This window comes from Myotis myotis, unplaced genomic scaffold, assembly GCF_014108235.1.
Source record: "Myotis myotis isolate mMyoMyo1 unplaced genomic scaffold, mMyoMyo1.p scaffold_m19_p_9, whole genome shotgun sequence".
Lineage (NCBI taxonomy): Eukaryota > Metazoa > Chordata > Mammalia > Chiroptera > Vespertilionidae > Myotis > Myotis myotis.
In genome coordinates, this window is record NW_023416401.1 from 7,969,130 (window position 1) to 7,996,212 (window position 27,083).

Genomic DNA, 27,083 nt, shown 5'->3' on the forward strand with positions numbered 1-27,083 from the left:
CCATGGACCTGCACGTATTGATAAATGCCTCAGGTAACCAAGTAGCTGTTACAGAACCTCATTCCTCTCAGAGCCTGTTTACACTGTTTTGGGTATAATTTGAGGAACTTTCCTATGCATTCCCTAAGACCACAGAAAATTTAAAGAAGCAAATTAAAATTGATGGGAGCTAACAAAAAGTAGAAACTTCTCATGGACTACCTGCTAGTAAGGGAAATGACCAGAAAAAATCCGAGGACACAAAGATAGGCAACTGCACCTATCAAAATTATCAAAATATGAACAATTGTTATTCATAGGAATAACTCAATCATTCACAATTGCAAAACTGGCTTTTTAAACTTTTGGGGCATTGCTAACCTGTATTAGAAGTTTTTGATTGTGTGTGCGTGTGTGTGTGTGTGTGTGTGTGTGTGTGTGAATTCATAACTCACCTTTGCTGGGAAGATATTTTCTTATGTGTTCAAGCCCCCAGGTCTAGGGAATGTGAGTTTCTGGCCCCAAATCACAAGAGCCCATTTTCCTACATTTAATCTTCAGACTGGCTTTTGTGCTCCATTTGTATCCACTTCTTATAAAAGGTAGTCTCCTTCCTTGCATTCTCTTTCTCCGTGGGCTGGGTGCTGGGAACTGCACCCCTGTTAGCTAGAAAACCACTTGGGGGGCGGGGACCATCTCATTTCCCAGTGGTTCCAGAAACATTATCAATTTACAGTACATACAGGTGATACAGAGGGAGAGGTTTTAAAGAACTGCAGAAAGCTTTTGAAGTGATTTCTGGCTCTGCAGCTTCTCAGCCCACATCTTTATTGGTAGAATTTCCCCTGGCTTTCTTGATCAGCACAGCATTAGAAATAAATGGGAGAGTAGCAGGGGCATAGCCAATCTTCTGTGGCAGAGTGGAGAGGGGAGGGTGGAAGGCTGATGCCTGGAAATGCAGCGCCTCTGTCCAAAACATGGGTGATATCAACCCTCTTGACAAAACCCGTTACTTGCATACACCTTGGACAGCGCCAACCAGCACAGTGAAGGGAATTCATCCCCTTCCTCCCTACTCACTGCCTGTCCCCTCCAAGGCTGCTTAACTCACTCATATCTACACTGTCCTCTCCACTGGACAGCGCGAAACCCCAATTGTGTCTCCTGTTCCCGACTCTCTCCCACTCGTCCCTTCTGGGATCCCCGCTCCTGGACAACTTACTTTATCTGCAAGGCCACACTTACAGCCACAGCATCACTCTCTCCCCAGAACTGTCAGGCTCTCCTCCAGCTCCTCTGCTTCCCCTGCCACTCCCCTCCCACACGCGTGTTCTCTGTGCAGCGTCCAGAATAAGCTTGTAAAGGACACATCTGGTCACAGCACTCCACTGTTTATTATCCTCCAGCCTACTCTTTCCCTCAGAAACGCCAAACTTCTCAGTCTGCCTGCTGGCCTGGCTCCTGTTGACCCCTTTTCTTGGTTTGGCTTCCTCCACAAAGAGTGTTAGAAAAGGCCTTCAGTGCACATGCTTTATTTGGAAGGTGATCCCAGGAAACACCCTCGGGGAGTGGGGAAGTGAGGCAGCAGGGAGAGAGCTGGCTGGCAGTTATTGCTGTGGAAACTGAAGGGAGCCCCACTGGGGACTCTGGGAGTCAGGGCGCCACAAGCCTCTGAGCGACCCACTCCTGAAGGAAGCAGGCTGGGGCATTGGCCTACCACCCTGCTCTCCTCTCTCACTGGGGAGGATTCCAGGGAGTTAGCCATCCTGCATGGTGGCCTCGTGCGTTCCTATCACCGCAAAAATACCACCCAGTGCGTTCCCATCGCCGCAAAAATACCACCCAGTGCGTTCCCATCGCCGCAAAAATACCACCCAGTGCGTTCCCATCGCCGCAAAAATACCACCCAGTGCGTTCCAATCGCCGCAAAAATACCACCCAGTGCGTTCCCATCGCCGCAAAAATACCACCCAGTGCGTTCCCATCGCCGCAAAAATACCACCCAGTGCGTTCCCGTCGCCGCAATAATACCACCCAGTGCGTTCCCTTCGCCGCAAAAATACCACCCAGTGCGTTCCCGTCGCCGCAAAAATACCACCCAGTGCGTTCCCGTCGCCGCAAAAATACCACCCAGTGCGTTCCCATCGCCGCAATAATACCACCCAGTGCGTTCCCATCGCCGCAAAAATACCACCCAGTGCGTTCCCATCGCCGCAAAAATACCACCCAGTGCGTTCCCTTCGCCGCAATAATACCACCCAGTGCGTTCCAATCGCCGCAAAAATACCACCCAGTGCGTTCCCATCGCCGCAATAATACCACGCAGTGCGTTCCCATCGCCGCAAAAATACCACCCAGTGCGTTCCCATCGCCGCAAAAATACCACCCAGTGCGTTCCAATCGCCGCAAAAATACCACCCAGTGCGTTCCCATCGCCGCAATAATACCACCCAGTGCGTTCCCTTCGCCGCAAAAATACCACCCAGTGCGTTCCCGTCGCCGCAAAAATACCACCCAGTGCGTTCCCGTCGCCGCAAAAATACCACCCAGTGCGTTCCCGTCGCCGCAATAATACCACCCAGTGCGTTCCCGTCGCCGCAAAAATACCACCCAGTGCGTTCCCATCGCCGCAAAAATACCACCCAGTGCGTTCCCATCGCCGCAAAAATACCACCCAGTGCGTTCCCTTCGCCGCAATAATACCACCCAGTGCGTTCCCATCGCCGCAAAAATACCACCCAGTGCGTTCCCATCGCCGCAATAATACCACGCAGTGCGTTCCCATCGCCGCAAAAATACCACCCAGTGCGTTCCCATCGCCGCAAAAATACCACCCAGTGCGTTCCCATCGCCGCAAAAATACCACCCAGTGCGTTCCCATCGCCGCAATAATACCACCCAGTGCGTTCCCTTCGCCGCAAAAATACCACCCAGTGCGTTCCCGTCGCCGCAAAAATACCACCCAGTGCGTTCCCATCGCCGCAAAAATACCACCCAGTGCGTTCCCGTCGCCGAAATAATACCACCCAGTGCGTTCCCGTCGCCGCAAAAATACCACCCAGTGCGTTCCCATCGCCGCAAAAATACCACCCAGTGCGTTCCCATCGCCGCAAAAATACCACCCAGTGCGTTCCCTTCGCCGCAATAATACCACCCAGTGCGTTCCCGTCGCCGCAAAAATACCACCCAGTGCGTTCCCATCGCCGCAATAATACCACCCAGTGCGTTCCCATCGCCGCAATAATACCACCCAGTGCGTTCCCATCGCCGCAATAATACCACCCAGTGCGTTCCCATCGCCGCAATAGTACCACCCAGTGCGTTCCCATCGCCGCAATAATACCACCCAGTGCGTTCCCATCGCCGCAAAAATACCACCCAGTGCGTTCCTTTCGCCGCAAAAATACCACCCAGTGCGTTCCCATCGCCGCAAAAATACCACCCAGTGCGTTCCCATCGCCGCAATAATACCACGCAGTGCGTTCCCATCGCCGCAATAGTACCACCCAGTGCGTTCCCATCGCCGCAATAATACCACCCAGTGCGTTCCCATCGCCGCAAAAATACCACCCAGTGCGTTCCTTTCGCCGCAAAAATACCACCCAGTGCGTTCCCATCGCCGCAAAAATACCACCCAGTGCGTTCCCATCGCCGCAAAAATACCACCTAGTGCGTTCCCATCGCCGAAATAATACCACCCAGTGCGTTCCCATCGCTGCAAAAATACCACCCAGTGCGTTCCTATCACCGCAAAAATACCACCCAGTGCGTTCCCATCGCCGCAAAAATACCACCCAGTGCGTTCCCATCGCCGCAATAATACCACCCAGTGCGTTCCTATCGCCGCAAAAATACCACCCAGTGCGTTCCTATCACCACAAAAATACCACCCAGTGCGTTCCCATCGCCGCAAAAATACCACCACCAAGAGGCTTGTAGGTGTCCACAGTAAGCAGCAACCATTGGCTCTATTCGTTCAGCAAATGTCCTAGAGCATCTATCCCATGTCAGCCCTTCTGCTAGGCCCGGCAGAACGTGGTCCTCGGCAGCTTGCATGGAGCTCCTGGCTCTTTGGCAGCTCTGCGGCAGAGGGCAGAGTGGAGAGGCGAGGGTGGAAGGTGCATGCTGAGCCAAGAGCAACTCCCTAGGGCCTGGGCACAGGCAGCTCCCACCCATGAGAAACCATATCAGTCACTTAACTCCCACTTTCCTCTTGACTTAGGTGCCTTTCCTTTGGCAAGATGGACCCAAAGCATTCACAAAATATGTATCTACCAGGTACTAATTCATGTCTATAAAATTATAAAGAATGTCTAAAAATCAATAAAATAACGAGGAATCTTATTTTAAAATAAGGTTCAACCTGACAAATAAATGTGCATTAAAATAAAATCTAAAAATGTCTGTCTGAATAAAGTCTATTGAAACAATCTGTCTGTACTCAGTCAGTGTGGCTTAGTGGTTGAGCATCGATCTATGAGCCAGGTGGTCACGGTTTGATTCCAGGTCAAGGCACATGCCCTAGTTTCAGGCTCAATCCCCAGTGTGGGGCGTGCAGGAGGCAGCTGATCAATGACTTTCTCATCATCAGTGATGTTTCTATTTCCCTCTCCCTCTCCATTCCTCTCTGAAATCAATAAAACATATTTAAAAAATAAAACAATCTGAGTAGCAAGACTTTAGAGAGTGTTACTACCTGGTTTTGGCCATGGAGTTCCACTCCCTTACACTCTCAGCTGAAGTCTGTGAGAGTACAGATTACAGAAGTCAATTTGGCAAAATTCTTTAAAATGAAAACTATTCATACCATTTGACTAAGCACTTTCATGTCCATAGCTTTCAAAAATAAATACCCCATTTATCAATGTGCTGATGTGAAATCATTGGACTTTTTCTCAAAATATAATGCCTGCACATTTTATCAGTTTAAAGAAAAGGGAATTCTTACGGACTATTTTTACAAAAGATTTTTTAAACACAAAAGGTGATCAGTGATGATTTTGAAAAATCTTCAGAAAATTTTCAAGTTAGAAAATAATTTTTAAAAAGAACAAGAGAGAAATTTCAAATCCTTTTTGTCCCGAAGCCCCTCCCTTAGAGATGATATCACATCGAAGTGAGTCGGGTTCCCATCCATTCAGGGACCCCAGGAAGGAGGGCAGCGGAGTCTTCTCTCCAGTTCCCCGAGTGCCTCCTCTCAGAGCTGGCCTACACTCGGAGGCACAGAGAGAGCTCAGAAAAGAATTGATCACGGACTCTTTACTTCAATTTAAATGGTCCTTATATGAAAAGGAAGGGACGCATTTTTAACAATGAAATGGCTTCTTGCTTTACACGGGGAAATTAATTTTGTTCTGACTAATCCTCCATGCTTTCTCTCAACAGTAACTTGTCTTCACAGAGGTCTCACTCAATAAGGAACCAATCAGGACTCCTTTTCTTTGCTCTTGGAGGCCTAATCTCCACTCTGGTCCTAATCTCTCTGGCCCATTACTGTTGCCATGGCTACACCCTCTGTTGTCATGGAGAAGAGGAGGCGAATTTGTCACACTCTAACATAGTCTTTTTTTTTTTTAAAGAACCTCTTAAAAAAATTATCAGCAAAATCCAGGAATAAGAGGCGATTTCTGAAGATAATATAAATGGGAAGAATAGATAGTTTTGAAGCAAAAAAACTATGAATAACATTTTTATGATGTCATTGCAATAGCCTTGCTAATAATTATATTATTGGGTTAATTTTTCCGTGAAGCTACATTTTGTCTACATACCAGAGACTTTTGTTCTGTCAAATTTTTACTATGTTATATGAGTATTATTTTATATATGTGCTATTAACAGTATCTGACCTCCACTTCTATGAGGCATATGAAAGATGATAAAATGTATTCACAAAATCACAAAAATATTTAATTTGCATTAAATATCAAACAACCAATAGGTTTTTTCTACTGTCACTCCCCATGTTGTCAACTGAAGTACTATCAGTGTAGCCACCAGGTCAGCTAGATGCATTCTTCCATGTATCTCCTTATTATCTTGAAGATTTAATAAAAATAAAATACAACCAGATAACATTAGTGATGTGACAGGAACATTTAATTGTCCTAAGAGCAAACATTTATTTATTTGCCTTTGGCGTTTTTTTCTTGTTGGTGCTCTCTTGACACCAAACTCTAGCATTTAATGGTCTAATGGAGAAGTAGATAAAATTTAAATTTTGGTTAAAGTTTTTATAGTTAAGAAATTAATTTTACAACCTTACCAAAAAGAAGTGTGGCTGTTTATATCTGAAAATAACAAAATAACATTTTTATAAAGCTTCACGTATTTTCAAATTCAGAGAATCAGGGCCTTTGAGCTAGTGTATTAAGAACCATATAAAACAAAGACAATTTAAAATTTGTGTTTAAAAAAAAGTGATTTGAAACAATATTTCATTTTAAATGAATATGGACTAGATGCTAATAAACTTCAATATTTCATTGAATCTTCCTTTTACATAAAATAATTTACTGAATTAGTATCTAAAAATGAATAACCAATTTTTATTGAATGTCTATCATGTTCCTATTATTATGCTTATAAGAATTATTATTTTTCTATTTTCTATTTTTAAATACATTTTTATTGACTTCAGAGAGGAAGGGAGAGGGAGAGAGAGATAGAAATATCAATGGTGAGAGAGAATCATTCATCAGCTGTCTCCTGCATGCCCCCTCCTGGGGATCCAGCCCACAACCCAGGCATGTGCCCTAACTGGGAATGGAACCTTAACCTTCTGGTTCACAGGTCAACACTCAACCACTGAGCCACACGGCTGGGCAAGAATTATTTCTTTTTAGACCATGTTCTTTTGCCCTGAGAGATTAGGGAACGAAATTGTTAGACAATTATGACATTTGAGACAGTCACTTACATACAAACAAGTTCCACGCCAAATTTTTGGTAGGGTGGTTGTTTAGAAATCATAACTCACTTCTAACTAAACCATTTCTATCCTATTCCCCAAAAAACTATTTATCATTTCATAAATGATCACAGTACTCACACTATGACATTGGATCCCACTTGTATGAGTATTCTGTGGTAAAATCAGTTTATGTATCCAATCACTAATCCATTCAATGCCCATGGAGGAATTATTATGTGTAAGGCACCATGGAAGGCCTGTTTTAATTCATTTCCTAATTCTTCCTGCCTCTGATTCTCCCACAAGGACCAATGTCCTCTCACCTCCAGCATTGCTCCTCCATCCCAGCTCTACTTCCCCAGCTGCCTGGAGCAGGGTGGCCTGAGAAAAATCCAGCGGGAGGTCCTGGAGGCAGGGAGCTAGGCTTGAGGGCTTCCACAGGCTTTCCTTGCTGGCTCTCAGCTCTCCACACTGAACTTGCTCGGTTCCATGATGACCTCACACATTCTTCTCTGCTGCTTCCACGTGCTGCAACCTCAGCTGGAATGCCTCCCTCCAACTGCCTGCTGCCCTGCCCTTCAGATTTCAGTTTAGCTGTCACTCACTGATCCCCACCCTGGCTTAGGTGCCTCTGTCATGGGCTGTTTTAGGACCAGGATAAGTGTCCTCTCAGGATACTTACGACCCTGCACTGTAATGGCCTACTCACTTTTGGGCACCCTTTACTAAATTATATGCTCTGTGAGAGGAGGAACCAAGACTAACCGGTTTACCACTTTAATCCCCAAGCCTAGCACAGTGTGTTTGGAAGCACCGTAGGCATCCAATATATCCTTGCAGTGTGAGCAAAATGAAAGGCTTTGCAAATTTGTGAAATTATAATGATTAGACTTTGACTAGAAAATTCCCTGCCAGAACCCTCTAAATTGGGTACTTGAGAATATGTCTGGGGAGGGACCTGAGCTATTATTGCAAGCTGGTTATGCTAATAATTATAACTCTGCTAATAAATTACATGTACATTTCAAAACTAAACTCAGAAGAAGGTTCCAAGGGAATGTAGGTATGGGGTGTGAATATTTCATTTAGGATCAAATGGAGAGGAGAAAATGTTCTGGAAAGCCAACGATACACTAAAGGATAAGTTGTGTTTAGGCAGCAATAATTCCCCAGACAAGTAATGCTTTCATTGAGAAGATTTTAAGAAAGAAAGCCTGAAACACTGGCTTGGGCTGACCTGTGCCTCCAAGAGGAAAACCTGGGGATCTGATATCAGAAGTCTGATACTTATCCCAGGACCATGCATCAAAGAGAATTGCCAGGCCCAGGCTGTATCCTAAGAAAGATTACCTATGGCCATACACAGGGACAAGGTGAAAAACAAATTCTGGATAATATTATCATATCAGCAGAGGTAGCTGCATCTCTCAGAGTATGAAGTCTTTGCAAGAGACAAAATGAGAAGACAGATATTGGGTAAACTGGTCAACCAACATATGTGTGAATGAATGCTTTTATTCAAATCTGTACATTGTATGCATATGAAAGCATACATTGTATGCTTTTAATAATTTCTTTTTTAAAAATTTATCTTTATTATTGAAAGTATTGCAGATGTCCCCTTTTTTCCCCATTCACCCTGTCTACTCCACACCGCCCCTCCCAGGCCTTCACCACACTATTGTCTGTGTCTATGGGCTATGCATATAAGTTCCCCAGTTAATGTCTCCCCACCCACCCCTGCCTTCCCTTTAAGATTCCACAGTGTGTTCCATGTTTCTATGTCTCTGGATCCATTTTGTTCATCAGTTTATTTTGTTCATTAGATCCCACATATGAGTAAGATCATGTGATACTTATCTTTCTCTGACTGGCTTATTTCACTTAGCACACTACTCTCCAGGTCCATCCATGTTGTCTCAAAGGATAAGAGATCCTTCTTTTTTACAGCTACATGGTATTCCATGGTGTAAATGTCCCACAGCTTTTTTATCCACTCATCTGCTGATGGACACTTGGCTGTTTTCAGATCTTTGCTATTATAAATGGCACTGCTATGAACATAGGGTACATATGTCCTATCTGACTAGTGTTTCAGGTTTCTTAGGATATATTCCTAGAAGTGGGATCACTGGGTCAAATGTCAGTGTCATATTTAACTTTTTGAGGAAACTCCATACTGTTTTCTATAGTGGCTGCACCAGTCTGCATTCCCATCAGCAGTGTGCTAGGGTTCCCTTTGCTCCACATCTTCACCAGCAGTTGTCATTTGTTGATGATAGCCATGCTGACAGGTGTGAGGTGATACCTCATTTCTTTATTTTCACCTTGTTTACTTAGGAAAGTACCTCTTAAAGAGCTCATCCAAGATGGAACAAAGACCACAGGAAGCTTGGGAAGGTGGCTAGTCCCTCATTTATGTAAACACAGACGGATTTGTGTAGAAAACTGTCATTAAACAGAGGGACGTTGGATCCGTTCTCTGACACTCTGCGAGTATTTGAATTGCGAAGTTATTTAGCTTCTCTGAGCTGAAAATTGATTAAAAATCGATTCAAAATATTTAACACGCATGGTTAAGTGCTGGTGAGAAACAGATTGTAAGGGCTCCCCACAGGAACTAGCATATGAGTTGTTTACAATAAATGGCTGTTACTATTTGTCTGTTTTTAGATCCAGGGAGTGGAAAGTCTGTCTTTGCTGGGCCAGTGAGATGATGTCCCGGCTGGAAATCCATAGCCCCTCCTGGAAAGGCTTTGGGAAGAATTTGGGCTAAATCGATAGGTGAAGTAAGCTGGGGACAAGGGTACTTCCTTCATACAAGGACAGGACTTGGTCACTTCAATATCTTTCCAATTTCCTGTACCAGCTGGCAGAGAAAACATCATCCTTTGTTTGCCCTTTTTGTCATCCCACATGCCTGCTCCTACAAGAATATACTTCATTTCAGGCTTCTTTTCTTTCTCTGCACTTCCTTGCTAATCATTGTACCCTTTCCATCTGTCACCATCCAAGGGTCCGTAAGGCCACCTTTAATCACCTCTCCCATCAATGTCTTTTCCTGGCGTCTTTCACCAACTGCAGGATGACTATGCTTTTCCCCAATCCCCAGATCCCTTTGTTTCCATCCTTTCCCTGGAGTTTATGCCTTTGAATTCCTAGTCATTGTTTATCTATTCTCCATGCCCAGGGACCCCAAACGCGCCATTTCAATCATCCTCCTGTCACCAGAGCTTCCTCTAGGGAGAACGGCTGACAAGCTGTGACATCTCCCCTCCCTCCCTCATATGCCTTTATCATCCTTCACCTCATCCCAGCCATATGGTGCTTTGTCCCAGCTGCCATACAACCCTATTCCGCGGCCCGTGAAGAGCATGTGAAGAACACATGCACTGCTGATTCGGATCAAGAGGCTTTAAGAAGGCCGTGCTTTCCTCTTTGGTAGCCAGACAACTACCAGAGTCAAGTAGCAACAAGCTGTGTTGTTAAGAAAAAATAACTGGGTTAGTGCTAGGGAATCTTATTATTATTATTTTGTTAAGTACCTGAATTTTTCCAGCAAGGAACTCAACTAAAGGTACGTTGAAGCCCTAACTGGTTTGGCTCAGTGGATAGAGCATCGGCCTGCAGACTGAAGGGCCCCGGGTTTGATTCCGGTCAAGGGCATGTATCTTGGTTGTGGGCACATCCCCAGGAGAGGACGTGCAGGAGGCAGCTGATCGATGTTTCTCTCTCATCAATGTTTCTAACTCTCTATCCCTCTCCCTTCCTCTCTGTGAAAATTCAATAAAATATATTAAAAAAAAATAAAGGTATGTTGAAGATAATATAAATTAAGTAAAAAGAAGCAAAGGTTTAAGCTACTCCCTTTAGTAGTATAGCACCTTTTAAGAACCACTTTTACTGTTTCAGGATTCCAAGTGACAAAATAAAGTTCCAATCACATTGATGGCTCAGTGGGTTCTCCTAATGGCAAACTTCTAACTCTGTCCATGGGACTTAACATAAAATTTAAATTTACTTACTTAAAGTTACAGCCTGTGTAGCTGTGGGAATGCTCATTGTCAGGGTAGGCTAGATCCAATGTTTGTTCCAATGAAATGTCTCTGAGAATGAGTCTCAGGATGGCAGGTGCGCCAGCGCCGTGTTTCTGATGGACAGGAGGAGAGCGGGTGTGTGCAGAGGCCCTCAGGCCAGGAGTGCATCTGCAGGGCATGGGAGTTTATGAGGCATGTGTGTGCCGTACAGTTGGCTCTCATTTCTAGCTATTCGCCCTTGAATTTTATAGCCATCAAAACAAATTAAAGAAAAATAAAAGTAAAAAACAACAATATAAGAGGGTATAAAACTCAGGTAAGTTATTACTTGTTCCAATTAAGTTTATATAAATAGAACCTATTGCTGCTGAAGCCTCTGCAAGGCGCCAGGGGGCCATAGAGGGAGCATGTATGAAGGATGCTTCCTTAGATCCTTCTTTCATTTTAGCTTTGTCCTTCTAGGTCTATAAACCCCAGGGAGAGAGAGCAGGGAGGCGGAGAGGGTGGGAGAGAGAGAGAGAGATAACAATTCCATCCTTTATGGGAATTTGGTGAACATGGACAGTTTGAAACCATGTAAGTTCATTGCATTTTCTTTTTTTAATGTACTGCAGTGAAGACAATGATAATGAAGCTATATAAACTATAAAAGAGGCTTATTGGCCTGCACCTAGCACTCACACTTCAAATCCATTAAGCAGGCAAACAAAATAACTATCAGAGATGACTTATAGGTAACAGAGACATTATATAATCATAAATTGTGGCCATGCATCCAATACCAGTATTCTCCTTGGCCACTCTAAATAAAACTAGAGTAATTCCTACAGAAAGAATGTTTTTTTAAGTCTTGTTAGAATATGTAAAAAAAAAAAAAAGATCATTAATGTGTTGATTTAACTGATGATCCACATCAATTTGAATTACAGTTGATAAATTTATAGAATAATTCAAAATGTATCATAGCACATGAGAAATTCTGAAATATATATATATTAAGTTTAATTTCTTGTTGCAATTATAGCAAAGCAAAAAATATGTTTTTCCTGTATTCACATGTTCACCCTGATCAAGAAAGAGGTATGATGGCCCTTGCCAGTGTGACTCAGTTGCTTGAGCATTGTCCTATGTACTGAAAGGTAGCCAGTTCCATTCCTGGTCAGAGCACATGGCCAGGCTGCCAGTTCAATCCATAGTCAGGGTGCTTATGGGAAACAACTGATCAATGTTTCTCTCTCACATCAATGTTTCTCTATCTCCCTCTCCCTTTCTCTATCTTTAAAATCAATAAGCACATTTTTTAAACAAAGAGGAATAATGGATGGTATTTTTTTAATATATATTTTTATTGATTTCAGAGAGGAAGGGAGAGAGAGATAGAAACATTAATGATGAGAATCATTGATCAGCTGCCTCATGCACACTCCCAACTGGGGATCAAGCCCGCAACCCAGGCATGTGCCCTTGACTGGAATCGAACCCGGGACCCTTCATTCCACAGTCCAATGCTCTATCCACTGAGCCAAACCAGTTAGGGAGGATGGTATTTTTTATGAAATAAAGAGAAAAGAATTATGAGATGATCTATATTCTCTTTCAGTTAGTAGTTGGGCAAATATCTTCCAGGGTGTAGACAGGTTAATCTCTAAACTCACTAACACTCAGGTTCTATCATGTTAGGAAGCAACAATATCTTCCATTTCTGTCTCTTTTTTTCCTCTTTTGTTGTTTTACTTGTTTCTTTTTTCTCTGAAACTGATTAATCCAAACTTTAGACAGAATTTGGAACCCGATGACAGCCTCAGTATCCAGGCCAGGCATAATAGCTGGATTGAAACATAATACAGTACAGAGGAGTTTGGAATTAGGAAGTTAAAACAATACAGTTCTATGCCAGGCTCACTACTGATTATATGACCTTATTATAATATAAATACCCACTATCTCTATACTTTTTCCAGTGTCAAAACATTGTATGAACATTCCTCTTCTTCTGCCTGACCACAAAATATAGCAGATGGTACCCATCCAATGCTGACATTTACTAAAATGGGCAAGACAGAGGCTGGTGCCTCTTAGCATTAAATTCAAGCATTAACATTCATTTCTATTCAAGCAAAAAGATAGATTGACCTTGCATAGGAAGCCTCAGTGGTGTTAAGATGAAAATTCACACGGAAATATCTCCAAATCTCCAGCAGGCAAGAGGCAGCTCTGACAGCACTGGGCAGGTCTATGGCTTCCTGAGTCCAAGCTGGGCTCTGTCAGGTACTCTCTGTGTGATACCGGGTGAGATGCTTAAAATTTCTCTGTGCCATAGTAAAGAGGGTCAGAAAAAACGTAGCCCAGAATGCAGCGTACAGGAATAAATGTTCAAAAGTCAAAAAGAAAACACCTGGAAACTGCTCAAGAAGAACCAAGGGCAATATGCTAATTAAGCTATTGAAAGGGGTGGCAGTTCTTGGAATATGACAGAAGCAACATACATGAAGAGAAATATTAAAAACATGACTGCATTTAAGCTATAATTTCTGAATGGAAAAGTATAAATGAGACTGAAATATAAATGACAAGCTGAAACAGTATTTTCTATAACACTGCAAAGGATGAACTTTTCTAATATGGAAAGAGATGTCACAAAGCAATGAAACTTACCAAGAAAATAAGATGGAAAGGCAGAGTTATAAAACATGGGCAAGCAGTTTCAGTACATGCAACTTTATTTTTGATATATTTGAAAATTCCTATCGTCATCTCCTCTTTGGAGTAATTATTAATTCCATCAAAAAGAATTATTTTACTATAATGGATGGAAACATAAAAATACAAAATACTGGGGCCTTTCCCTTCGAGAATGTAAAAAATGTGTTGCTCTGCAAATGAAAAGGAAGCCAGCATTCTCACCCCTTTGGTTGTGTGAAGCAAGGAGTACGTACTGTCCTATATTCACAAGTAAATATTTTGACAAGAGAAGAAATTACCTGGACAGAGATCAGAGGTCCATGCCACATACACACGAACATTTTTAAATTCCTAATATGTAGTTTGGGATTCTGTAGCTATTTTGTTATAAGCATGAAGATATGGTTATGGAAGTTGACTAGTTCTGGCCTCTAAGGTTTTTTTCTGACTACAGTTGTGTCTGGGAAGAGACCAAAATATGGTATTTAAATAAATTCACTTGAGGATGACTAGAAAATGAAACGAACAGAAAGGCAAGATGAACTAGAGGAGATGTTTTCCGCTCTCTGTGCCACCCACTTAGGTCATAATCCAAACACCTCAATGACCTCTTCTGGCCCTGCTGGCGTAGCTCACTTGTTTGGAGGGTTGTCCCGCATATCAGAAATGTTGTGGGTTCAATTCCTAATCAGGGCAGGAAGCACCTGATCGATGTTTCTCTCTTACACTGATGTTTCTCTCTCTCTTTCTCCCTCTTCCTGTCTCTCTCAAATCAATAATCATATCCTCAGGCGAGGATTGAGTGAATAAATAAATAACCTCTTCTGGGGTCTAATTCTGTTGGGCACAGATAGGGAATGGGAAGGCTGGGACTGTGAGGGCTTTACTGTTGACCTCTCTCTGAGTAATCAATCTGTGCTCTCAAAGGAGGAGGTCATCCCCCAGGCAGCAGCACGTGGCCACATTGCCTTCTACAGCTATCTAGACCCGTATTAGAGAATTAACAGAGAATGGGATATAATCATGCTAGTCTTAGTCATAGAGCTTATTACAGCCATTAAGAAGAGAATTCAGGAGACAATCAGGAGGCTAGATTTAGTAAGTTGCTTCCTAAGAAAAGAGTTTGGAAAGGAAAAATAGTAAATTCATGGTAAAACCCTGGCAGGCTTTCGCTACTTACCCAAGTGGTGAGGGTTATCATCCCCAATGATACCATGTGGCCATCACAGGTCCCTGATACTATGTGACAAGAAGGGCACCTGACCTCTGTGCCATTCTTTCCCCAAACTCAGAACCCCAATCTAAATCATAAAACAAGGCCCAGACAAACACAGATTGGGAGACAGTCTACAGGAAAACCAGCCAATACTCTTCAAGACAGTCAAGATCCTGAAAAACAAGGCCAGGCAAAAACCGTCACAGAAAAAGGAGACTGGTATGACATGGCAACTAAATCAGGTGGCACACCGCACAGATCCTGAGACAGAAAAATAATATTAATGGAAAAGCTGGTGAAATCCAAATAAAGTCTAGAGTCTAGTTCATAGTAATGTACCAATGTTGGTTTCTTAGTTTTGACCAATACAACTAGTTTATAGGAGCTCTGTAATATCTTTACAATTTTTCTGTAAACCCGAATTTATTCCAAAATGAAAGTAGTATATTTAGGAAAGGGAGGAGGAGCTGTTGCACTAATTACAGTTGATAAGTCAACCCTACTGCTCTTTCTGGTGTTTTTTAAAAAGCTGAGTATGGATTTCTTAATGACAAGGGATAAGGGGATGCTTATCTATTAGTAGTGAGCCATTCATTCTGAGTGGAGAATCAGAAAAAAGAAACAGTATCATGGTTTAGGATTCTCGGTGTGGTCATGACTACCATCTATCAGCCAGTATGAAAAGATTAATCGTGGAGGTTGAAAGGACGTGCACCACCCTGACTTCCAAACACAGACCTGAGAGACAAAGCATTCAGACAGCAACCATCTATCTGGGACGCGTCATCCCATCCAGGACGTGTATGATTCATGCTGATGCTTCTCTATCACCTGCTGCCAGTCTAGCTTTGTATTTTATCATGGGGAGTAATGCATTGGATTCCAACTAGATTCTTGTTTCATTCTATTTTTCAACTTTCATAGCAACTAATAGCTAGTAAAATGAAAGGTGACAGCTTGGAAAGACAGTTTTGCTGAGGTTGGCATGATGAATTCCAAGACAGCATGGACCTGGATAATCACCAAAGTTGTTTGTAACATGGGGAGAGTCACTGGGGTAAGGAGTTGGACATCTGAGAAAGACCAGACATGCCATCAAACATGGTAAGGAGATCAGAAATAATAATAGCCAAGATAATAAAATTTAAAAAATTAGGGGGGGGGGACTTCACTTTTTGTAAATGCTTACCTATGGAGAGGAGGAAAAAGTAATGAGTAGAACAGCTTGCCGAGGGAAGTCTAGAAAACAGAGTAAAATTTACTGAAGGGGAAATGGACATACCAATGACTCAGAAGAAATGACTGAATAACCAGAAGAACCCATAAAATCCAGGCAGTTAAAACAGTATTTCTACAAATTCCCATATCACAGATCATGCCGGTCTAGGTAAGAATGTCACGGATCACTAAAATCTAGGATGAACTTCCCCATAAGTTAATGGGTCCTTAAACATGGCAATTTGTGATTCCAGCAATTCTGCACACCCACTTCAGTTAGCAATCTCAAACTCTTTCTTCTCCAAGACCTTCTCTCATCTCTGACTATTAGCAGTCATGATGCATCATTTTGAATTTCACTTCACACTTGCCTTCACCTGCCCTCTGCTTTATGCATATTGGCTCAGAACATGGTCTAGTTTTGTTGTTAAGAATGCCTACCCCTACATACACTTATTCTCTTACTGTCTCATTCCTTGTATTATAATCATCTCACTATTTCCAGACAATTAAAAACAGAAAATAGCCCTGGCTGGTGTGGCTCAGTTGGTTGGAGTGTTGCCCATACACGGAAAGACCATGGGTTTGAATCCCAGTCAGGGCACACACCCAGGTTGCAGATTTGATCCCTGGTCTGGGTAGGTAGATAAGGCAACCATATAGGAGGCAGCCAATCAATTTTTCTTACATTGATACTTCTCTCCTCTTTCTCTCTCCCTTTCTCTCCTTCTGAAATAAATTTTTTTTTAAAAACCTAGAAAATATAAGTCACTTGGCACTTTCATCATAATTTGTCTCCATAATAAGCAACTCTAAAGAAATATATACATATTAACTCAAGAATCAATGAGTCTGGCAGGTTTTTTTCCAATGGAGCTTTCACCAGGGGCCATGCTGTATAGAAGTGCCGGGAGCCGGTCCATGCTTGCTGTTTCAAGGGACCTGGCATATATGGCATACTGTTCTTAATATGTTTGCTCACCTTCTTGGCACTATGTGTTTTAACCAAGGTCTCTGAGAAAGGTTGTTTCCCCAGGTAGGGATTTTCCCCTGAAGTTAGGGAGGGAATAAAACCTCTTAACTAAGTGCCAGGCGGGTAATTAATCACTTTAAATACGAACAATCATGCTTAAGCTACATAATCTTTACTCCCTGGAATGGAGATAAGAAACGCCCTAACCTTTGGAATAGAGATTGATAGGATTGGAATCAACTGGTATAAATACAGATGTAAGAAGACAGAACTTAGAAGACAGAACCAAGAGAGACAGAACCTACACACAGAACCTAGAGACAGAAGAACTTCGCTGGAGAGAACATGGCAAAAGATCCTGGACAGAAACTGGAGACAGAACCTAGAGACAGAACCTAGCAAGAGAACCTGGCTGAAGAATCTAGAGACAGAACCTGACTACAGAACCTGGATAGAACATGGCAAGAGAACCTGACTAGAACCTGGACAGAACTTGGCTGGAGAACCTAGTGAGGGAACATGGCTACAGAACCTGGCTGGAGAACCGGGAGAACCTGGCTGGAGAACCTAGCAAGAGAACATGGACACAGAACCTGGCAAGAGGTCCTAGGCAGAACCTCTCTGGAGATCCAGACCAGAACTTGGCTGGAGATCCTGGCTGGAGATCCTGGGTAGGCTGCTGATCAACTGAACACTGTCTCTGTGTCCTTCCTTCTTCGCCGACTCCATCCACACCTTTGGGGACCCCTGGACCCGCTGGGGCTGGACCCCGGCATAGAAGCATTTGATTGACCCTCATGATAGTGACTGCAAAATTGTGGGATGTGTGCAAATCTCACGTTATCTTAAGCACGTATTAGGGAGCTTCCCTTTTCACTCTGAATTTGTTATCTGCTGTGAAATATACTTAGAACTGATGCTAAAAGAACCACTTCTAAATTTTTTAAAATATGTTTTTACTGATTTCAGAGAGAAAGGGAGAGGGAGAGAGATATAGGAACATCAATGATAAGAGAGAATCATTGATCGGCTGCCTCCTGCAAGCCTCCCACTGGGGATTGAGGCTGCAACCCTGGGCATGTGCCCAGACCAGGAATCGAACTGTGACCTCCTGGTTCATAGGTTGACTTTCAAACACTGAGCCACCCGGTCAGGCCACTTCTAAATTATGAGTAGATCTTTGAGCTATAGGATACTTGAATTTATTGAATAAATCAATGGCAACACTTTATAGCCTTCTTGGTTTTATACGTTTTGTTGAAATTCCCCTCTCAGGCCTTGACTTTCCAATCTTAAAACAATAACCCACCCCCTCCATCACCACACACTGACACTTCCTCCTTTTCCTTAGTTTGTGTTAGTCTTTATATGAAAACCCATTCTCCTCTCTTGATTATATTAGTTTCCCTTCTTGAATATATCTGCCTGTCTCTTTTTTAAAGCAAATTGAATGGCCCATAGTTTTTAAAATATAAACATGCCATTATTTTTTATAATAATAAGGAAATAAAAATTCATCTACCAAATCCTTTCTATTAACTCAGCATGTTATTGATTTAAGTACTTCTATATTGAGGTATTTGTAAGACACAGGCGCCTTCAACAACCTTCAACAACCACCCCTAACCCCACACCCTCCATTCTTAATTCTGCTTCTCAGTTTGCTCCCATAAAAATGCTTCCCCTATGGAAAAGGCATGCTAATTCCTTTGAATTAGCAAAATAATTTCTGTAAAATAATTCATTTTCACTTCTACCAAATTAATCCGGGTTGAGACCTGAGCCATGCACTTAAGACTGAGCCATGCAGAAAAAGCTTGTTTAATTTAGATTTTAGCATATGTTTTTCAATATATATTTTAAAACTGAGCAAATCTCTTTCACCTAGATTGGAATAGTTTTATGTATAAAAAGCTTCTCTGAACAATCTGAAAGAGATAAAAAGACAGAAAACCTTTTATTTATCTGAATTATGCTCTGTCTTCTTAGACTAAAAGCTACTTCAAAACAAGGTATATATTTAATTCATGAATTTATCCATTCCTTCCTCTATTCACCTGATCATTTTTTCATTCAAAATATTTTGCTGAGTACCTTCCATGTATCAGGCACCATTCTAGCTGCCTTCTGGGAGTTCATGTTCTTTATTTGAATCTTTCTTGGTGACTGATTCTATGTGTTAAACAGAGTAGAAGCTCTAGTGATCACAGGGTGGGGTGGTTGGGCATTATTTCATGTGTTTTTGATCTAGGGGGCGGGGGGAAAGCCACATCTGAGAAAGAAAAGCAGCATAGGACAGTAGTTAAGTATAGATTCCAGAGCCAAATTGCTTCTGCAACATACTAGGTGTTTTCATGCAAGTTACTTTACTGCTCTGGGCCTCAGTTTCCCCACCTATACACTGTGGAAGACTTCTATTACCCGATGCCTAAGACTGCCCTGACAGTCAAATGAGTGAAAGGTCTTATAAAACACATCCAGGAATGCTTGACTCATAAGAAGCACACCATAAGCTTTTGTTAAAGAAAGGAGATGTCCAAGAGGAAAGAACAAGCACAACTAGGAATTAAGTCATGTAATGGTCCCATTAATTCCAACTTCAGCAGTGCACTGCCGTGGACAAACATTTTAATCTTCCTATGATCCTATTTCCTAATTTAAAAGACAAATATGAAAACAAAAATCCCCACTGAAATGAGTCCGAATGACGTCCTGATCTGAGAAGAAAGTGGCATCATTAAATATGAATTAAAAATTCAGAAATTAGGAAGCACTCTGCTGCTTTTTGCGCCATGACTTGTGAATCCCAGGGCAGTGGTTTAGGGGAAAAGAGGAAAGAAAAGAAAAAAGAAAAAACACACAGGCACTGGCCAGAAATGATTTAGTTTGATGAGAAATTGTATCATTACTGGTTTTTGAGTGATCCCTGTATATTAGGTATTGAGCAAATTAGTCCATGCACATTTAGTGGGTTCTACTATAATTTTGCATCATAAGAGGCTTTGAAATGCCTCCAAGGTCACCGATAAAGTGGCAGAAAATGTCTACAAATCTAAGCTCTTAGCTGCAATGATCCCATAAAGTATGCGCAAGTGCAGGAAATATTACACCAACCTCTACTGACACTATCTATAGCTGCCTTTTGGTATTAGAAAATGAATATTAAGTGCTGAGTGTTGTGTACTTGTCATGAAAAAATATGTTTGAAAAAAAGATGCTAAAAGTCATATTTATTAAAAGTCATATTTCTCAGCTTGAAATTATTGATGCATTTGCAGTATTTAGGAGCTTGTCAGAGTTGCAGTTTTATTTTGCTATAAACCCACACGCATATAGTTAGTGTCATCCTTGAAATATTCACTAATTCAATGACAGGATTGTAAATTCTTTCCAGTCTAGAAGGTATAGAACCACCTGTTATTTTGAAAACCTAAACATCATCTACTTAGTACATGATAAAATTAAGAAAGCTACTGCTGTATGAATCACAGATGCTAATTTTCTAGCATAAATATAGAATGATATATTGTGCAATCCTAGCAATTATGTCAGAAATCAGTCTGGAGTAATTCATTAACACCTTTTTCTTTAAAAGAAAAACCCACAAAAAACAGAGGAAGCTGTCATCTGTAACTAATATGATGATCTATGTTACTTTATATTATGTTTGTTTTTTTTTTGTTTTATGAGCAGTCGACAACCATAAGATAATTGAATAGCGAATTATTAAAATACTCAAATTTTTTTATTCAGTCACTGTTCAAGAATGTGGATTCATTTTGCAAATTAAAGGTCTTATCTACTGATGAGGATGAAAGAAATTAGACAATTTTAGAGAGGCACATTAACTCCTTCAGGGTGGGATGCAGCCTGTATGAACATGCCTGGATCTGCTCAAGAGCTATGGTCTGAGGATTTTCTCTAAAAATAAAAGCAACATAAATTAAATCAAGTTTTAAATGTACTCTTAACCCCATTATTTAAAACTGAATAATACACTGCTTAAATTGTTCTGAAATATATTTATAAATTCATTTAAAGATATATCTATGTATTTAGATATATTATTAAAGAATTATTCATTTCAGGAGCCTTCTATCACACAACTGTGAATATACTCTAAGGACACCCAAGTGACCTAAGGAGACTGTACTTCCTCTGGGTGCAATGGGACTTCTAGTCAACAGAATAGGACAAGCCAATTGAGACAGGTATGCCTGTACATTATATGACAAAGGTGAAGAAGCATTCACTCTCATGATTAGGTAACAGCTTGTAAAGCTCAGTGTCAGCGGACTGAAAGGAGAACTTCTGCTGGCTTTGGAAAAGCCGTGCTGTCCTAATAGAAACTGCCTGTGGGGTGGGCCACATGGCAGGACACTGTGAGTGGCCTCTATGACCTGCAGGTGGCCACTGCGTAATGGTTACTAAGAAAATGGGACCTCTGTCCTATCTCCATGGGCACAAAAGCTCTGCCAACAGCCTAGGAGGAGCTTGGTATTGGGTCATTCGCCAGTCAAGCCTCCAGATGAGTCCTCAACCTGACCAACGTCTGGATTGTACCTTGGTGAAAGCCTCAAGCAGAGAACTCAACAAAGTTAGGCTTGGACTCCTGACCCAAGGAAAGTAGGTAATAAATGTATATCATGTAAGTTGCTAAGTTTGTGGTAATTTGTTATGCAGTGATAGAAAACAAATGCAGCGACCTATGAGGTAGGTGAATATGAGAAAACCAGATCAGTTCTTGCTCTCTTCTTTCTGGGAAAGTAGAAATTATCAAGCCCAGAGGAGAAAATCTCAATTGTCTTTCGAATGACCCTTTGGATCCTTAACATTCAACATATATCATGAATATTATCAATTCAATTCCCCATAAGAATATACTGAAGCAATATGAACATTTTCTTTATATGCACAATGATTTAATATTATTAGAGACAAGGCAAATCTATAGTAATTCTCCAAATACTGTTTAAGTCATGAAGTATAGATCTCATTTTTTAAAAACAAGTTTATTGAGGTATTATTTCTATTCAATGACTTGCATCCATTTGATATACATAATTTGATGAGTTCTGACAGATGTATAAAGCCATAAAATTACCATAATCAAGAAACGAATGCTATCTATCAACCCCAAAAGTTTCCAAGTGCCTCTTTGCTGCTATCCACCGTGCCATTCCCTGTTAAACCTGTGATCTCCTTTCAGATTTGAGTTTTCTAGAATTTCACATGGGAACTCACATGTGTGTACTTTTTGTGTCTGGCTTCTTGCACTCAGTATAATGAGGATCCAGTAAATTTTCCCATCATGCTGTGAAACTGAAAACGCAGTATACTTAAAATTCAATATCCTAGAAATCCCTCTTTTGATATAATGACTATAACTGAGAGCATGGCAATGGCAAGCTGTGTCTCTGCTCACACACACATTTGTGCATGCATTATAGGGACTTTACTCTTCATGGGCACAGGATATTCATCATATCTTGTACTTATGTATATCTTAGGACCATAGATATTTCAGTTTCTGTTTGGCTCAAAATGACCAATTCACAGATCATGTTTGTAGGGGGAAAATCCATTGAAAATACAGACTACCTTCATGGTTCTTAGTAATTAACTGACATCAGATACTAGCACAGTCAGTAAGACATATGTCCATGCATAGCCTTTCTATTTCACCAACAGAGATTGCTCTCTCTGCCTCTGTCTTAGCATCAGACCAGCCTGAGCTGAAGAGCTTGGGGACGCCTTTCATAATCAATTAGTCAAGTAGAAAAATGGTGTAAAAACCTGGCTTAAAGATGGAGAACAATTTAGTCACCCTCTAGAGTTCCCTCAGGAAATGAAAGTCTGTTGTTCCATTCAGCTATCTTTGAATGCTGAACAGCATTTTCTTTCCCCATTCATGTAAAAATAACATAAATACATGTGAGAAACTTGGAACTATTTTGGTGAGAAAAGAAAACCATGAAACCTTGCCCAGTCAGAAGCAACTCTCGGCCCTCGGTGGCAGTGCTCCCAACTGTAACCACAACGGAAGAGGAAGAACATATTAAGAACTCCCAGTGGAACTCACAGAAATGGATTCCTACAACCCTGGAGAACTTCATCCAGACTTGGAATGAGGGATGTAAGCAGCAAAATAACATACTTCATTATCTTGACTTCATAAAATAAACATGATTTCTTAGCTGGTATTCTAGCCCTATGATCCTTACGCCACAAACCCTAGTGAAAATGTATCTGTATGATGAATCCTGACTTCCCAAGTTCTTATCTCAGCTCTCCTCCAACCCCCATCTCATGAGCTTAATGTTTCCGGGTTACATCATCTTTGGAAGGAACCTTCCCCAGATTTCCCACCACCATTGAAGCCCAGCTCCAGGAACCGAGAGATTGCCACAGTTTTTGCTTCCGTCATTCCAATACACTGAGAGGCAGAGGTTCAGGGAACATGCCTGGTGAGCAGATCTGGATAATCCATTACACAGGTGTGTCCTCAACAAGCAAAAACACATTCATGAGAGTTCCAGGAATTACGGTTTCCTGGTCAGAAATGTGTTCCAACCACAGAACCACAAACAACTTAGCATGGATGCCACAGAAGGGTGGTGACAGTGAGGACACTGGCGTGAGGGAGAAAGAATAAAGTGCCAGGGAGTGGGAAACAGAATGCCCAGTTTTGCCTCTGATGTTTGCAAATGTCACCTGAGCTTGCTGACGGAGAATGTCACTCTGGCTTTTGCCAGCCCAATCTCTAGCTACAGTGTCAGAAACTGGGTTCCCTATGTATTGCCCTTGAAATCTCTAGGTAAATACACAAAGTAAATCACTGTAATAATACTGACAAATGTAAAAAAAAAATAGTTTCTTTTAACTACAGTCTTCCTATCCCAGAATCAAATTCTGAATTAGGAAATGATAAGCCATTCATTGGGCCCTTAGGTCCTGACCTCCCAACAGGCTAAATAAAGTAAAAATTTGTGTATAAGAATGTGTCACTCAACATAACTCCGAGGGGCTCTGTATCTACAATGACCTGCAAACAAATCTTGTTCATATTTAAGAAAAGTATGAGGCTCTAGCCCTGTGACAGTCTTGAAAAGCACATATGTACACTATTTATATATGTTTGTACATTCTGATCGAGAGACTAATGCATAAGTATTCAGGGTCTAACACCTTCTTCATACTCAGCACATAAATGCTACTTCATTATTATTCAGTTAAATTGAGCTTAGATTTTATAAAACTATAATTACAGTAGAAAAGTTACCACTAAATGACTATAATTAAATGTATGTCCTTCTTTATTAGGAATGACTATCTGTGAAGATATTTAATATACCCTTGCCTTGTCAGCACATAGGCTGATGTTTTGACAAACTTGTGGTACAGCAAAATGTCATTCACTGTAGGTACATCTTTAAAATGCAGACACGCAAAAGAGAGAAGCAGGCTTAACTTCTCTTTTTCACAGGAGGATGACTGATTGACAGTAAATAATTTTATATAGTTCATACCTACCACCCTGCCTGACACCATTCACCTCCTGGTAGTTCATAAGAATGGTCTCTGGTTCTCTGCTGATATCCATGGCCATTTCTCTCAACCATGCTTCACATCCCAAATCACATTTGTTCCTGATATCAGCACGTGATCTCTAAATGTTATTCTCTGTATGACCTTCAGCTCTTCATCGCTGGCATTAGGGCTGCATTCCAGGCCCTGACTTTTGGCTTTATTTTTTAATCCTCACCAGAGGATATTTTTCCATTGATTTTTAGAGAGAGTGGAAGAGAGAGGGAATAACAGAGAGAAATATCAATGTGAGAGAGACACATTGATTGGTTGCCTCCTGCATGAGCCCTGACTCAGACCAGGTCCCAGGTCGGGGACGAGCCTGCAACTGAGGTACATGCCTTTGACCTGAATTAAACTCAGGGCCCTTTGGTCCGCAGGCCAATGCTCTATCCACTGAGCCAAACCGGTTAGGGCCCTGACCCTTGGCTTTATCTAGACTTCTTTTGAAAGAGAGGTTTCCTATTGGAGGAGTTTGGAGACTCATTGATAAATCTTTCAGGTCAGAGCTTTCAACCAACGTTCCCTTCTGTTCACTGTGTTCAGTGAGAGGGAAGAAAGTAGGGTCCAGCTGTAGTTAATGCATCAGGAATTTCTCTCTCATCCCTTTCACAAAGTTTATAAAATCTGTGTGGCCAATGAAAGGGTGGATGATCTTGTTGAGTGGTAGATGAAAATCCCAGAGAAGGAATGATATCCCCTGGGAGGGAACAAGATGTATATGTGCAATTCCAGAAAAGCATCTTAGAACAGAGAGCGTGAAGAGTCCGTTCCACACAGGACTCGGCCCAATTCTGTGGGCTCATTGCTGAATCCTGTAGAAAGGATTCTCAGCAAAAGAGAAGAAAAACAACTAATACAGCTCTTGAATTTTGCACTAAAAACTCAGGGATGTTGTGAATTTACAGCGATTGCATTCAATGCAATCATATTAGTGTGGTTGGTTTTGTATCTGGGATGGCTTTAAGGCCCATCTGGGTCTTCCTAGGAGCCTCCTGAGCATCAACAAACGTGGTGGCACCTGCACTTTGGCAGAGGCTCTGACACCACAGCAGCAGCCAATTCAGAAAGCCAGGGCATGACAAATGCCACATGGTAGCTAAGAGGACGAGTAGATACCCACAGATATGTGGATATTTAGTGGAAGTCAGTACATCCTAATAGAAGGTGAGTACTGCACCTTGCTTGGCTGTTGGCAAAACAGGCTTGACTCTCGCTCACTGTTTAATTACTCTGGTTCAGGTAGTTCTGGGTAAGTGCCCGCCTTGGTCAAGCCTAGTACTGGATGCCTCCCTATGGCGCAAGCACGCACGGCTTGTGAACCTCTCTATAAGGTTCCCCCCACACCTATTAAAGGAAATTAAGTATCAGGTAAATTCTGTGACCTCGGCATAGCCTTCAGAGTCCCTAATTGTAAATCAAAGGAGGACTCTGTTTTCCGAAGAGGAACCCTGGAGTGACAAGCTTGCATCAGAAGTGAGCTCATAACAGAGAGCCGCATGGCGTCCTCACTGTGCTCCGGGTCCTGACACCTCTCCCCTCCGCTCCTCGCATCTCTGCCACATGCCTGCTCAAGCAACAAGGCACTGCTGCCATCAATAACAAACTAAATTGCATCTGACAGCCTAAGCGAGCAAGGTATATATTGGGATAAAGTATCTTTGACTTTTATAATGTTGTCATCCAAGCCATCTACCTGGAAAGGAAGAATAATAGGGACCAAGAGCGGATTAGATTGGAAACAGAAGGAGTAAATGTCACATATCATCCCTCCTCACGTTTCACAGGGTGGAACCTGAAAGCCTGCTAGCCTCAGCTCGTGCTGGAATGAGCTTGTCCTAGCTCAGGACAGCCAATTGTGCTCAACTATCCCCAAGTCAGGGCTCAGCAACCTCAAGTTAACAGCTTGAAATTGGCCTTGGTGACAGTAGTCATACCCTGGAAATTGGTCAATGTTACAAATCACAGATGTTTTCCTTATCATCACATCATGGGTTAGACCCCCTTCCACTCCAGGTTCTCCTGGGGAAATTTACTTATTAAATAATACAAAAGTCAAATGTAATATTGTCTCCATATGCCAAAGTCCTCAGCTTTGGAAGTTGGTGATCATATAAGTACATAAATAGAGCAAGAAGACATACTCTCACTATAAAAGTATCTAAAAATCTACTATCTACTATTGCTATCTACTAAACAATGATGAACTCCATAAATCTTTATCTCAACCAAAATGTAAGGTAGCTAACAGGAACAAGAAGACCATGTTTTCCAAGTTCCCTTAGAGATTACAAAGTTTACACCATCCACTTTGATTCATTCTGATTTATTTTTTTTAAACTAATGGCAAATTTTATTTCTTCAATGCAGATCTCATTCTCCATCTACCTATGATTTTCTCTGTCTCTTCTGAGCTAAGGTAGTACTTGTTATCTGTACTTAATTGAAACCCAGTGCCTATTTCTTTATGACACCTAA

At 41.7% G+C, this 27,083-nt stretch overlaps 1 protein-coding gene across 1 annotated transcript in view; it reads right to left on the reverse strand.

The window, feature by feature from the left end:
• Positions 1–27,083, reverse strand: part of DCC (DCC netrin 1 receptor) — a 588,022-nt gene that overhangs the window by 272,028 nt on the left and 288,911 nt on the right. The window lies entirely within an intron of this gene.